This window comes from Alligator sinensis, unplaced genomic scaffold (assembly GCF_000455745.1).
Source record: "Alligator sinensis unplaced genomic scaffold, ASM45574v1 scaffold18_2, whole genome shotgun sequence".
NCBI lineage: Eukaryota > Metazoa > Chordata > Crocodylia > Alligatoridae > Alligator > Alligator sinensis.
In genome coordinates, this window is record NW_005842281.1 from 1,589,448 (window position 1) to 1,605,271 (window position 15,824).

The 15,824-nt window shown below is 42.5% G+C and overlaps 1 protein-coding gene across 1 annotated transcript in view; it reads right to left on the reverse strand.

The window, feature by feature from the left end:
- CNTN5 (contactin 5) overlaps window positions 1-15,824 on the reverse strand; it is a 923,854-nt gene that overhangs the window by 829,720 nt on the left and 78,310 nt on the right. The window lies entirely within an intron of this gene.

Below are 15,824 nucleotides of genomic sequence, written 5' to 3' on the forward strand. Positions count from 1 at the left end.
CCTTAGTAAATTGTTTCAGCCGTTAATTATCTGCACTTAAAAACGTACACACTCAGATCAAATACACCTGTGACTCTAAGCAGTTTTGCTAACTCATTGACCAACAATGTATCAATGCTTTGTCAGAGTCCATGTTGGGCCCCTGTCTCTGGGCATAGTTTATTGTATAAACAAAAAAATGCAACAATATGCCAGTATTACATAGTTCATCTACATAACAAGAGCTCCATTTCTAGATACTTTTAAAAGAAGTGTTGTTTTGATCAACAGTCTTGCACAGGGACCTCTCCAGTCCCTGCCATTTGTCCTAGAATCCGCTTTATCTGAGAGCGGTACTTGTAAGGGGGCTATAATACCCTATTTTTATTTTAGATACTTAAGCCCAACATTCATTAAACCAAATTCAAAACTCTCATCTAACTTCCATTTAATCCTGTCCTAAGAGGCCTTCTGCATAACTGCCCAAATTTTGATATTATCAAAAAATGGTTTAGTGAGCCAGCTCCTAAGCCTGGTATTTTCAAATCAGCTATTTCCTATCTATCTTGCCACAAGACCACTTTTACCAGCTGTATCTGGTCAGAAGGCTGTGACCTTTTCTTTGGAATGTGTATTTTGCTTGTATCAGGCTTTTTGGTACTTCAAGATTGAATTGTGGCACTGTCTTTACATCACTACACCTTAAAACTACTGTGAGACCAAAGCTAGTGCTGAATACAGAATTTCACTCACAGAACAGGGCATCTCACAGGGAGCATATGACACCTGCTCTGTATTTTCAACTAGCTGTCCACTGGTTTCCAAGTGCAGCCTTAGGTCTTACAGGTTACCCATAAGGCCCTAAGTGATTTGGGAGTGACTAAAGGGAACTGACTCACCAACTTCATGAGTTCCTATGCTCAGTTCAGCGCTGCTGAAGTTTAATTTTACTTACTATATAATAAATTATGATAGGCACAAAAATAATTATGGCATAACGTAATTTTGATAAGTATTTTTCTACCATTTTACATGTAAAACACTTTTTTTTTCTTATCACAAAGGTTAAGGTGCATTATTTTAAAATTTAGCTACCAATTTGAAGCATTCGGCTGGAACCTTCTTAACCAGGACTGATTTTCAGGAAAGTCTAGCCATGGTGGGGCCACAGATACATTGAGTATGACAGACTTGAAGGTGCTCTGTGACACCTCTCAGAGGTGCCCTAAAGGGAAGCTGAAAATGGAGATTCAGCATTAGCATAGCAACTAGCCCTGCCTATGGTCACAACTGGCCTGGGGAGCACTACACATCTTATTCCATAAGCTTTCTGAGGCCTTTGTAATCTGTGGCAACCTGTGAACAAGTGGCCCTAAGTGACTTGTTCAGAATCAAAGGATGAGTCCTTTGGTGTCTTTTAATACTTTCAGAAGGAGAACAAGAACTGGTTATGCTAAGCTACTTGTGATGTAAACACATGTTGACTAAGAACTGGACTGCTACCATCAAATTCATTTCACAGAAGCCAAATTGCTAGCAAGAAATCATCTTTGGTGAAACAATCTTGGTTAAGTTTGAACAGGTGATCTACTTGTGTGATGGCTATCTTGGCCAACACAGTAGAGACTGAACTGGGGAATCCCAAGGCTGACAGTCTCTACATTTTAGCAGCTGATTACCAGGTTTACTAGCTGGGTACTGTAAAAAAAAAAGGTTAAACTTGGTTCATCAGACAAAGAGGACAATTCATAACACACACTTTCCTATGCATTACACTTTCTTAAAATATTTTAACCAGATGTTCAGTGAAATTAAGATAAAAAGTGGAGTTGGTTGGTTTTAAGCAATTTCTTCCTTTAGGATAGCTATCTTAATCAGGAACTGAAAAACTGCAGAGTAGAACTTGCAGGCAACAAATTAATTAAACGCTACTGAAAGTTCAGGATGTGTCAGATTCCTCAGCCTACAAGGACATGAACTCAGTGCCAAGGCTCCCTGGGGTGTTGTGCTGTGTGGGTGTTATATTCAGTAGAGGATTGGAAAACCAATCAGAGAGTAATTATGATTGATTTGAATATTAATATGAACACAGTGAATACCAGAATAGTTAATTCAAGGAAATCCTCTAGTTGTTGAAATGTTTCCTCTATAGATCATAGAGCCATGGAGAAAACTGGAAGTTCATAGGTCAGGTGATGTAACCTAGCTAACATAGAGTATGTCTACTCAGCCCTAGATAATGCTATGCAAAAGTACCTGAACTAGCTGTGAACACACAATATTGTGTGCTGGAGTTGGCATAGCACAAAGCAGCACCTCAGAGATACCCAGTGCTTGTTCTGCACACAAAAGCTCTGGAAAGGGAAGCAAGTTTGCTATGTTAGTGCAGATCTGCATCCAGGCTAATAAACTCTGCTTTGCAGCAGAGTGAATGAGCCTGAAAACAGCATGGTGTTAATGCATGTATACCCCTTCCCATTCAAGAGCAAGCATATGTAGAGTTAGTGAGCTGTCTCAAGCATGGCATCATGTAGGTATTGCCTTTGAGATTGGATACTGACAACATGGCATCTCTTCCTCACTAATGAGAGGGGCAAAGGGTTCAAGCCCCTTCATTTAGTACTAGCTGATGACTTGTGGTACATGGTTGAAGAGCACTTCCCTAAATGCCCCATTAATAGGTCGTGCCTAGCGTTTCTCAGCAGATTATCACAAAGTACTTTACAAGGGATGTAAGTATCATTATCCTCCCTTTAGAGGTAAAACAGAGATGCACAGTGGCAAAGTGCCATACCTAAAGTCACCCAGCAAGCTAGTGACAGAGTCTAATGGCAGTGAAGTATTAGATGAGCCTTTTCCATAACTAACATGGTACATTAGTAGCTCAGGAAAGCTTATACAAAAGGTTGGCAGAGTTCAGAGGAAGAGCTTGGTAGGGCCAATTTCTGCAGTGGGAGCTAATTTCCACTGTACTGGTAGAGTCAAATGCTATAATATTAACATTTAGGAATAAATTATAATGAATTATATTTGATTTAATAATAAATAAAAAGCATGGATGGAAGTTTAGATTCCTTTCACAGATAAATGCAGATGTGTTTTCCGGTTTCTGTTGTCTGCTTCTCTGGGGTCAGCAAGGCAGCCTGTGTTTAGTAAAGAGAATAACACAGCATGGTCTGGACTGAGATTTTGTTCCTCTAAATCATAACCAAACAAATGTAACCTTGTTACTGAGGTTAGCATCACATTTTTCTGTGCACCTTGTGTCTTGTCAGAATTTCACCTCCCCAAAGCCTACTGTCATGAAGCAAGACTCACTCTAACACAAAAAAGGTAGGGAGGGTGAAGGCAATCAGGAAAGAAAAAGTTGGCTAAAGCTGCTATTAAGACTTCATTCCCTCTGGATCTTCACACTCTGTGAAAGGGGCGTGCTGCTGCACCTTCCTCCTATGGGTGCTGCTACTATTGGCACCTCCACAGCTGTTGCTGTCAGTAAAATAACACCTTCTGAAAACTGGCACGGTATTATTTCTGGTTGCCAAAGCTAGTAATCATCTTGTGATGAACTCCTCTGAGCTCAACTCCTGTTACATCTGTTTCCTTGGATTCCACTTAATGGAGGTAAACTATTGGTTTTCAAGTAAAATTAATATAATGTATTTTGTTTTTAAGACACAGATGAGTCTCCATAGATGTGTGTCACTTTCCAAGAGGAAAGCTAGGGATGTGAGTAATTCATATTTTTGGATTCATCAGGTACGAAGCAATGTGGATAAGTATTCAATGGATGCTGAATATGAATCCTGTTTACCAGGAGGCCTGGAGAATAGCCATAGCCTAACGAACTGAGGCTAAATGATGGTTCAGCTGTGTTGGCACTGATCGATTCTATTTGAAATCTTTCCAGAGTGTACAGCTTCATAATAATGTTATAAACTTTTATGGCACATTCCATCTGAGGCCCCAAAAGCTCTGCACAAACATTAGTGAATTTTGTCTCAAAAATCCCTGCGAGAGAAGCAAATGTTGGTGTTCCTATTTTATAGACAGGAAAACTGAGGAACCTAATGGCTGCAATCAATGTTTTGAAAATGTTTGGGACATTTATGTTTTTTAGGCATTGAACATGAAATACCAAATAGCACCCTAAGTTTCAAAAGTGCTAAAAGGGCCCCAGGGTTCTTGCACACATGTGTGGCATTCTGGAGAAAGCTGTTGTGAGCGTGGGCTGCTTGTGTGTGTGTGTGTGTGTGTGATGTCCTGGCGGGGGGGGGACAGCTTGGAGCCCGGCCCTGAGGGGAATGGGGTTCACTTCCCCTCCCCCACCTACAGCCCAGCTGCTGGCAGGAACCTGTGTTTGTGGGGGTGGCTCCAAGCTCTGGCCTCCACCCTGGGACTATGGCCCTGGCTGGGATGGGGCAACTGGTGGCAACAGCAGCAAGAGGCTGTTTGTCTGTAGTGGCTGCTACACCAGAAGCTTGCATGTGCTGCTCTTGCAAGATGGGTGTATGGGGAACAGTGGAGCGGTGCTATGCTGGCTGAGGGGGTGCTGTGGGCCTGGGTCTACATATACCCACATGCCCTCTGTGCACCAGTCTGTGCCTCCTTCCAGGCACTGCAGCCAGGAGCCAAGAGGGTGCTGGATGGCTCCATACCAGCTGAGGGGTGCATGCACTGTGTTGGGGGGGAACTGCAGGAGCACAGGGGACAGTCTGGTGAGGAGGTGAAGTGGCATTGTGTGCCAGGCAGGTGGGTGGGAAGGCACTCCTGCTGCCCGCCTGCTTGGTGCACCATATCACTTTACCTTGGCCTCTGTTGGCACCAGTGCCGATGACTTGGGAGAGCCTGGGGTGAGGGGTGGCGGGACAGTGTCCCAAATTTCCCATAGTTCCAGATCGCCGCATACCTATTAAAACCACAAGCAAAACAGTAGAATTATTTTCTATCCATAATACAATCATTTAGTAAGTACCTACAAGGGCAAGACATAATGTAGAAAGAAGAACTGAAGAATTCACAGCACCTATTACTGTCAAAAAGCCAAATAACAAAGCTTAACAACATCATGTTCTTATAATCAGAAAGGAGGATGCTGACTGCAGCCATACAGTCACTGCAGAATGACAAGAATTGAAATTTTAAACAGTAACTACCTTGCCTTTGTTATTCTATTCAGAGCTATTGCCCATCAAGGATCTGGAAAGAACAGTAAATTGAACATTGAATTGACACTAGATGCCATAGTGATGAGCACATTAAATACAGATGGATTAAATTAGATAGCATGCACAGTATAAGTATTAGGAATAGTCTCACGGGGGTTTAAGGATGATCAATAGAATACAATCCTTCTCTTCAGTTATGAGTGAGGAATAGGGAAGAAAGACACTGCTTAGAATGCTTTAAATGCCATAACGTCCTTTGTTAAAATATCAGTTTAGCTAATCCTGAGCTCCAATTGTGATAGAACAAACTGCCAAAGGATGAGACCCAAAGATTAGAGCAATTGAAGGACAAATACAAAAGACATTCACATCTTATAAATAAACTTCCTGGAAAGTATACACATACACAAACATCCCCAAGTGGCAATATGAAGATGGAGAATCCAATACTGTAGAAGTATTTTTTTCTTTCTTTTTTTTTTGAACCCTGGCTATTCTTACCACGAGAGACATTTGGGGAGGGGCCGGGGGGAGGCAGGTTGGCTTGCTTTCCTCAGGGTTCTGAACTCAAACATCTTGTGATCCCTGTTGCCCAAGTTGCCATCCACTACTACATTCCTCACCCATTCTTTCCTGTTTGTGAGCATCAGGTCAAGAAGAGCATGGCTCCTCGTCGGTCTCTCTAACACTTGCACCAGGAGGTTGTCCCCAACCCTCTCCAAAAACTTCCTGGATTGCCTGTGCACTGCTGTATTGCCCTCCCAGAAGATATTAGGGTGACTGAAGTCCCCCATGAGAACCAGGGCCTGTGGTTGGGAAAATTCTGCTAGCTGTCTGAAGAAAGCCTCATCCACATAGGATGAAAGAATCCCATGCACTGCTAGAGACTTCAGACCAACTGGCTAAGCAGCACCTCTGCAGAAAAGGAACTGGGGGGTTACAGTGGACAATAAGTTTGATATGAGTCAATAGTGTGCCCTTGTTGCGAAGAAGGCTAACCGTGTACTGGGCTGCGTTAGGAGGAGCATTGCCAGAAGATCAAGGCAAGTGATTATTCCCCTTCTTTGGCACTTGTACGCCAATACAAGAGTACTATGTCCAGTTTTGGGCCCCCCACTACCGAAAGGATGTAGACCAATTGGAGAGAGTTCAGCAGAGGAGAACAAAAATGTTTAGAGGACTGAGGCACATGACTTTCAAGGACAGGCTGAGAGAACTGAGCTTATTTATTCTGGAGAAGACAAGACTGAGAGGGGATTCAATAGCAGCCATCAGTTTCTTGAAGGGTGGTCCCAAAGAGGATGGAGCTGGACTGTTCTCAGTGGTAGCAAATAACAGAACAAGGAGCAATGGTCTCAAGTTGCAGCAAGGGAAGTTTAGGTTAGTTATTAGGAAAACCTAGGAGAGTAATAAAGCACTGGATCTAGGTACCTAGATAGGTTGTGGAATCTCTATCCTCAGAGGTTTTTAAGCCCTGGTTAGACAAAGCCTTGGCTGGGATGATCTAGTTAGGGGCAGTCCTGCTTTGAGAAGGGAGTAGACTAGATCACCTCCTGAGGTCCCTTCCAACCCTAATTTTCTATGATTCAGGCATATTGTAGGTGTACCTACGTTAGTTTACATATTCACCAGCCTTGGAATAAATGCAATCACAAACAGAATGCAGGGAATCCCTTCTTTCTTGAGTCTTGAACCAATACCAACTCCTAAGGAACAACTTTCTCTCACTAAATGATTTTGATCAAATACAAAACAAGAAGCAAACTTTCCTTTCACTTGCACTGTTCCCTCTACATAGAACCAGGTGTTATAGGCAAGAATACTGAATGTGTTTCAAAGGGTTAACCTCTGCTCATATACAGAGTTAAAAATAAATAAATAAAAATTGGAGGATTATACAATAGATGGTCACATGCTATTGGTTTCGTATACCGTGCTCACTGTACCAAGAATCCTTCCATAGGATGTGACATGGATTCTTCTATACCAGGGGTTTTCAACCTTTTTGGATCAGTGTACCCTCAGTGGCTGGACACGGAGCAGAGAGGAGGGTTGCGCACAGCCGAACATGGAGCAGTGGCAGCTGCTACGTGCAAGCTTCCCCCACTCCCTGCATCCAGCTGGGAGGGTGGCGCCTGCGTGGCATGGTGTGTGGTGGTGCTCTGTCCTCGCCTGCCCGTGCATACCCCTTAGGGCCTTCTCACATACCCCCAGTTGAAAACCCTTGTTCTATACTATCCAACATCCTTCTTCCTCTACTCCATTTAAGGAATAATTGCTTTCCCTCCCCCTCTACTCCCCCTTCAGAACAGGGGATCTGGGTATCCCACATTCTTCTTTGCCTCCTTTATTTCTTCCTCTCATTCATGGTGTCAGCATTTCAAGCTCTGTTATCTATAACAAGGACATACTGTTATGCTGGAATGTGTCAGTTTTTCATCATCAGTCTACTTTTTGATCTCTAGAAATTTACAGCAGTGGCTGAATTAGAGGTGGCTCAGTGTGCTTCTTGCTTCCCACTTTGGATTTTTTTTTCTGATAAGGTCCTTGTCACTGACACCTAGAATATTCCCTGACATTTTGGAATTGATTGGATGGGACATTTCAAATTGATTCTGCCACATTAACATCTATCAAGTTGAGTTTAAAGACCTTGCAAACTATATCATCTTGATGACAACTGCCATAATAATGCTTCTAATATTAGTATATTGATATTTACAAATTAAATAGTAGTGAGATTTTTTATTTAGAAATGCATAATGCTTACAGTAAGTATAATGCTTACTTCTATCACATTACCTGAAGCAGAGCTCCATAGCCAGTTATAAAACAAAATTAAAGAGCAAGGAAAAAGTTTATGGAGGGAATGGAATGAAAGAAGTGGGATTCTTGTTCTCCAGGTATAGTGTATGATGCATGGAGTTGTGTTTGCTATCCCAAGGTTTCAGGGCAGAATGAAGGTGTCTGGTTTCCCCAGGTGAGATTTGCTGGTTACCACATGGGGCCAGGAGGAATTTTTTCATTACCTGTTGCTATAGATGTCAGGTTTTTTTCATCCTCCCCCATCTTCAAATACCCTTGAGATTTCTGGCTAGAGGTACCCTCCTCAGGGTAACCACTACATTTGGAATCAGGAAGGAATTTTTACTCCATGGTCAAATTGGCATGAACTGTGGTGGGAGGGGAGTTGCTTTTTTTTCTGTAGTAGGGCTATGGTCATCTTTCCTGGATCTCTCAAGTATATTTTAACAACCTACTTCCTGTACTTGCAATGGACAGACACTGACAGTGCCCTTGTCCCCCTGCTTTACTTGGGGCAAGTTTTTGATGCTTTTAGGCACTGTGCCTGGTAATTGTGGAAAAAAGGCTGCTTGTGTAGTTTTGAGAATAGATAGACAAATACTTCCAAAGGATTACTTAAATAGAAATGATCCAGGCTGGAGTAGGTTACTCCCAAGATCTCTTCCAATCTTTTCTAAGATTCCATGATTTTATATAATTTATAGATATATCCACAACAATAACAGACAATCCATACCCAAATCTTTAGCCCACCCCTAAATAAATATTTGTGGCTACAAGCTCTAAGATGAAGCAAGAGTAAATAGATGGATCTTGCACCATGACACTAAACATTGAGCTCAAGGAGCCATCAATTCCAAAGCAAAGGGGCCTAACATCAAAAATATCCTGTAGCCCTCACTTAACAATTCAGTTCTAGGTATAGCACAGGCATCCCAAATAAGCACAACTGAGTTGTAGGCAGTTTCTGAAGCAGCTTGTTCCCAGGCTATTTGAGGAAACATTTTGATGACTGATGTTGTTATGCACCTTAATTACTTTCATTGGTAATATTATTATTTTATATACAATTTCCCTTGTATTCTAAAACTGCTTTTGCATTTTAGCATTCAATATAAAGTGATCTTCAATCCAAATAAATGTCTTCCTAGAAATTTCAATTTTATTTTTCAAAGCCTCTTATGGTAGGCTGACATTTTCAAAGATGAAAATGATCTCTTGAGTATCCAGGATGCTAATACAGAGTCGTATATTACGTTTAACAATTAACATCAATATTTATAACATTTTTATGTACAACAAGTTGAAGCACATTAAAAACAGCAAAACAGCCACAGTAGATTCATTATGAGAAAGGAATGGCACCAGCAAGTCACTCACTCAAAATTCAGGTTGCATCCCTTTTTAAAAGAGAGTTGCTGTTTTAACTAGCATCTTCCTTCTAAGCTGATAGGCTCCTGGTCCTAGTGCTTAATTTTTTTTCCTGTTATTCTAGCTACACCAGCTGACATATTTTGAAAGAAAGAGAACAGGGACTATTTGTCAGAAGTAGGAATAAGTTAGAGATGATAATGGCCAAACTCATTGAAGAGAAACACAAACCAATATTTTGTGCATTTGAGAACAGAGATTAAATACTCAGAAATCACAAATGTAGCTATCCCAACTAGCAAAAAAATATTGTAGCAAATAAATAACATTAGCTGAATGCCACTTGATTTAGAGTTGCTCTAGTCAGTGAGTACATACCATTAATATTGAATCTTCTCCTGACCAACACAGAAGAACTGGTAGAGGATGAGAAGGTGATGGATAACTTGAGAGGATGGGATCATGATATGACATATTCCAGATCCTGAGACAGGGATGAAGTCAGCAAAATTAGGACATTCAATTTAAAAAAGATGGATTTCATCTGACTCAAGGGATTAATAGACATGACACCATGGGAAGATAGATTGAAGGATAAAGGCACCCAGGATGGCTGAGAGCTTTGAAAGGACACAGTATTGGAAGCCCAACAAGAAACTGTTCCAAAAAGATGGAAGCACATGGCAAGAGACCAATGTGGCTGCAATGGGAGCTTCTAAAAAGCCTCAAATGAATAAGGAAAGCATACAGACATGGAAACCTGGGCAGGTCACCAAGGAACCACACTTGGCAATAATAAGAAAATGCAGGAACAAAATCAGGAAAGTAAAGATAAAGAATGAGCTGCACCTGGCAAAGGAGGTTAAGGACAACAACCAAGGGGTTCTATAAGTATGTTGGCCAGAAAAAAAGGATAAAGGAATCTGTGGTTCTTCAGTTAACAAGCCTAACAGAAGATGCAAAGAAACTGATCTATTCAACAGTTACTTTGTCTCAGTTGTCACAAAAAAAATTAAGCTGGAACCAGACACCTAATAAGGATTGTCTGGATAAGGGGTCAAGCTGAGGGAAGAGATAACAAAAGAGATGGTCAGAGAGATTTTGCTGGGTCTGAATAAATTCAAGGCATCATGGCTGGGTGAACTTCATCTCATGGTACTGAAGGAACTGGCAGAGGAGACCTTAGAGCACTTGGCAATGATCTTCATGAAGTCAGGGGAAATGAGCCAGGTACCAGAGGACTAAACAAGGACCAACATAGTGCCCCTCTTTAAGAAAGGAGGACCCTGGGAGCTAAAGACTGGTTAACCTCCACTAGAAGGCATCTAAAGGAGGAAAGGTTGAACATAAGTAGCCAGCATGGACTTAAGAAAAATAAATCATGTCAAACAAACTTGATCTTCTTCCTTGAGAAAGTAACTATTTCAGTTGATGAAGGGAATGCTATGGATAGAGCGTAACTGAACTTCAGCAAGGCTTTTGATAAGATCCTGTATGACCTTCTCATAAATAAATTGGAAAAATGTTGGCTACATAAAACTACTGTACATTAGATAGATAACTGGTTCAATGGCCACAAGCAAAGGGTAATTATTAATTGGTCCATATCGGAATGGCAGGAGGCTTTGAGTGAAGTCCCACAGAGGTGTCCTGGGCCCATTGCTGGTCAACATGTTTATTCATTATTTGGATTCTAGCATAGAAATTAAGGCTGTGCAAAGCTTCGGTCCGTGATTCGATTCAAAGGAGATTCAGCCAATTCAGTGGCTGAATCTCTATATCTGAATTGAATCAGGATCCTTTAATATCTCCAAATCAATCTGGAACCCTCCAAATTGATTCGGAGAGATTTGGACAGATTTGGCGATTCAGATGTCCAAAATCTTTAAATGATTTTTTCTACATACTTCTAGGTAGCAGGGGCTCTGAATGCTGCAGTGCTGGGGCAGATGTGGCATCCCACAGAAGCACTGGGGGCTCCCCAGCGCATTTGGCAACAGACCCAGAAATGGACCAGAAGCACTTCTGGTTCACTTCCTGGTCCACCGGGGAGTGTGCAGGGAGTTCCCCTGTGTTCCCCACAAACTCAGTGATTGGTGCCTCCTGGGTCTGGGTCCTGCGGTCAATCACTGAGCCAGGGGGTGTGTGTGGGGGGGGGGCAGTGCGCTCCCTGGCAGACCCAGAAGTCGACCAGTCGACTTCCAGGTTTGCTGCCAAGCATGCTGGAGAGCCCCCCGTGCTCCTGTGGGATGCTCCATGCGCCCCAGCACCACAATGAGCAGAAACTGTGCTGCTGCCTCAAGGTATGTAGAAAAAACTTTTAAAGCTGTGCCTGTGTCTGAATCACTGATTCACTGAATCAGCATTGAATTGTCACATTTGGATTTGGCTGAATAGAATCAGGGACAGTGGTCTGAATCAACAGATTGAATCACTGTCACTGATTTGGGCCAAAAACGAATGTGAGTCGAATAGAGCCCGTTTCGCACAGCCCTAATAAAAAGCTTCTAGGTCAAATCTGTGGATGACATGAAACTGAGAAGGAATACAAACACATTGGAGGATGTGAGTGCAATTCAGAAGGATCTTGGCATATTGGAAAGTTGGGCTACAGGTAACAGGAGGAAGTTCAATGACGACAAATGCAAAGTTGTACACCTTGGGAGGAATAATCAAAAACACAAATATAAAATGGGTGACACCTGACTGGATGACAGCACTATGGAAAAGGACTTGGGAGACTTGGTAGATCACAAACTCAATATGAGTCTGTAGCGTGATAAGCCTCATAAAAAGTGAATGTGGTTTTGAGATGCATCAACAGAAGCATTAGATGCAAAACATAGGAGGTGATAGTGCCTTGCTACTTGGCCTCATCTGAAGTACTGTGTGCAGTTCTGGGCTCCACATTTAAAGAAAAAATGGGAGTGCGGGCCAGGCCCGGCAAGAGCATCCTGGCATGGCCTTTCACCCCACAGATGCAGCCCAGCCTCCCCTGTGCCTGCTAGCCCCTGGCCCCCAAATCCTCGGGGGAACGGGGGGAGGCAGGCTAGGCCAGGCTGTTTTCACTGGGCCAGGCCCACACTTGCACTTGGGATGGGTGGTGCTGTTGTTGGGAGCAGTGGTTGAGGGGGCTACATCCCCCCGACCTGTGACCTTGCTCCCAGCATTGCCACTGCTGCAGCCCAGCTGGGAAAAGCCAGTGCCGCCCCAGTCTGCAGCCCACCCCATGCTGCTGGCAGATCTGGGGGCACACTCCCAGGCTGTGTGCCTCTCCTCTCGGTGGCCCCCAGATGAACCACTTGCAGCTCCATCCCCTACCCTGTGCCGGCTGTGCAGGGCCTGCCCTTGCCCTATTCCCTACCTCAGAATTGCTGCAGCAGCCAGTTCTGCCCCCTGTCGGGGGTGGGGGGAGAGCATGTGTCCCCTGATATGTGTGTGGCAGAGGCAACTGCCACTGCAGGCTGGACTTTGTGCCCCAAGGCCCACTGCACATGCCCCCTGGGCCTCCGCTCCTTCCCTCCCCCAGCAACTGACCTGCTGGGCTGGTGGGGGAGGCACGTGCACATGCACACACATGCTCAGCCCACCCAGCCAAGGATCAACTTCAAAAGGCTCCAGGATCCACCTTGATCAACCAGTTGGTGACCACTGTTTTAAACAGAACAGTTAGGGATATGTCCTCTGGCACCTCAAAACAATGATTATGGGTGCCAAGGAGGGTATAACAGACAAATTAGCTCCTCTGCCCTCAAGTGCCTTTCTCTGCCTGATTTGCTCTCTGCTTTCTGCTCCCTACTTTCTGCTTCCTGCCCTATCTCCTGTCCACTCCCTGATCTGCCACATGCCATGCACAGAGGCTGCCTGTGATGCTTGTGGCACTCATGCCATATATTGACCACCCCTGCTCTAACGCATCTGCTCCTGCAACTGGCAGAGACAGGACACTGGGCTAGATGGACCTAGTATGGCACTTCTTATGTTTTCACTTCCTCTGAAGTTAAGGAAACAAAATGTACTCAAAACTTGGGTGTTATCCATATACATCACTGAATACCCCTTTGTAAGCCCAACATGAAAGGTGCTAGCTGCACATTTCATTATCAGCAAGCCACTTATGATTTCAAGAAGTAACAAGACAAGACAAGTAACAAGACTTACTTTGATGCATCATACGTATTGATCTTCTTTCATTCCATATCATACTACATTCTTTGAATTCACAACACATTCTTTTTCTTAGATTACTGATGTAGATGTTATAGCAAGAACAATAGAGAAAACTCAAGAATTTTCTCATTTTAAAATAAGTAAATCTGAAATATGCAACATGAATCTGTTATCCAGGTCTAGGGGCTTTCATAAGTGTCACTGTGCTAACATTAATAAGAATGTATAACTTGTTCAAGAATATTGCAATATCACTTGTTTTTTTATGGTAAGAGTTTCTGTAATTGTAATGAAAAGTATTTTGTAATGCAGTGTTATAAAGTTAAGAATTTCAACTTTGCTACAAACACTAGCTTTTGAATTTCTCCACACTATGTTTAAACATGCAACCATAACCTTGTATTATATGCATTTTTCATGGGCATTTCATTTTTCTTAGCTGTTTTTATTTTTGTGGATATGTTCAATTTTTTAAATAAAAAATGAAATTCTGAACTCCGGGAGCTAGGGTTTTAAAAATCTCAGTAAATATCGTAAGACTCATAATCCAAATGGAAGGCTGTGCAAAACAGTTGGCAAATTATTAGAAAAAAAATAGTCTCAAAGCTGAAACATTCAAACTTTCCTTTCAAAATAATTTCTGCATCTAAATATATTTGTGGATCTGGAACCAGGTTTCTTTGTGGTTGAGAAGAAAAGGCTGAAAACTGATCCTATGGATATTTGGAGTTGGCAATAATATATTATAGAAAAATAAGTTTCAAAATAAACAACTTGTAGTGTTACAGTTAACCCACAGCCCCTTTATCCTCAATGCATTTGTGTAAAAAATGCTACATTGCTGTGCTACCACTAATTCAGCAGAAAAAAAATTCTGTTAATTCTTTTTGTACCTAGTGCTTTATTCCCCAAATGTTAATCTCAAAGCACTTTGCAAACATGGGGAAGTATTACAAATTTATATTTAGCCCACATACAGAGATGTGATTCAATCTGTATAAGAGCCTGAGTGGATAAAACAATAGGCTATGCCATTTTAAAATCAGGAATTAGGTCATAGTTCTGTCACATCACAAACTGTTGACAATTCACTAAAACTTTCTGTTCTCTGCACCATCTGGCAAATAGAGTACACCTTACCCGGAGATAAAGTGGCATATTTAGTACAGTTGTGAGAAGCTCCGGGTGCTGATTCAGTTTGGAGGAGATTTGGCCTGATTTGGCAGCTGAATCTCCAAATCTGAATTGAATCGGGAGACCAATAAAAAGGTCTGAATCAATTTAAAGCCTCCAAATCAATTTGGAAAAGACTGAGAGAAAGATTTGGAGATTCTGCAATTTGGGCAGTCCCTGCTCATCACTGCAGGCAGCTGGACCTGGGCTCCCTGCCTGCTCCCACAGCCCTCCTCAGTGTCCCCTCAGCCCCACCCGCTCTCCCAGCCCTGCTAATGGCTGCCCCACCTGGCCCTAGCATCCCAGTGCTTTAAAAAAAAAAGAAGCCCTGCACCTACTGGCTGCTGCAGTGGCCATTGGGGCCTCCGGTGGGCTTGTGGCAGAGCCCCCCTATGTAGCACGGGGCAGTGGTGGGGAGCAGGGGGTTGCCCCCCCGTGGCCTGTCAGGAGCCAGTGAGTGCAGGGCTATTTTTTTTTTTTTTGAAGAGCTGGGACACTGGGGCCAGGCAGGGCAGCCACTGATGGGGCTAGGAGAGCAGGCAGACAATGGGGCCTGTTTGATTCGGAGATTCCACCAATTCAGTGGTGGCCAAATTTCCGAATCAGATTTGGCCGAATTGATTCAGGACAGTGATTTGAATCACCACATCAAATCACTGGCCCCTGAATCGGCCGAATCCGAATCTGTAGTGAATACTAGCTGCTTTGCACAGGTCTAATGTTTAGTGGGAAACACAAAAGAAGTAATTTTACCAAATCCTTAAAATACTTCAGGGCAACCTAGAAGGTTGACAATTAAAGTATTTTCTATGATTATTTTTTTTAATCTGCTTACTTCAGTGACAAAAAATCTTTTCTAGGTTTTGAATAATAATGATTTATTACATGTTTCACTCTTCCTGTTCTTTAGAAGTAATGTTACTATTTATCTATTTCATAGTGTTGTTTCATGAAGTGATTTGGTCTGTACAAGCTCAGATATTTAAAAACACAGATATTTTCAAGGTTTTTTTTACCTCAATTTAATGAATTTCTAACTGCTATTGTATCTATATAAAAAGGGGGAGCAAGGTTGTTTGTTTGAAAAAAATGACCAAAATCAGTAAGATTACAAACTTACCTATGAACTTACTTAAATAAAGCTTTTACATACCAAAACAA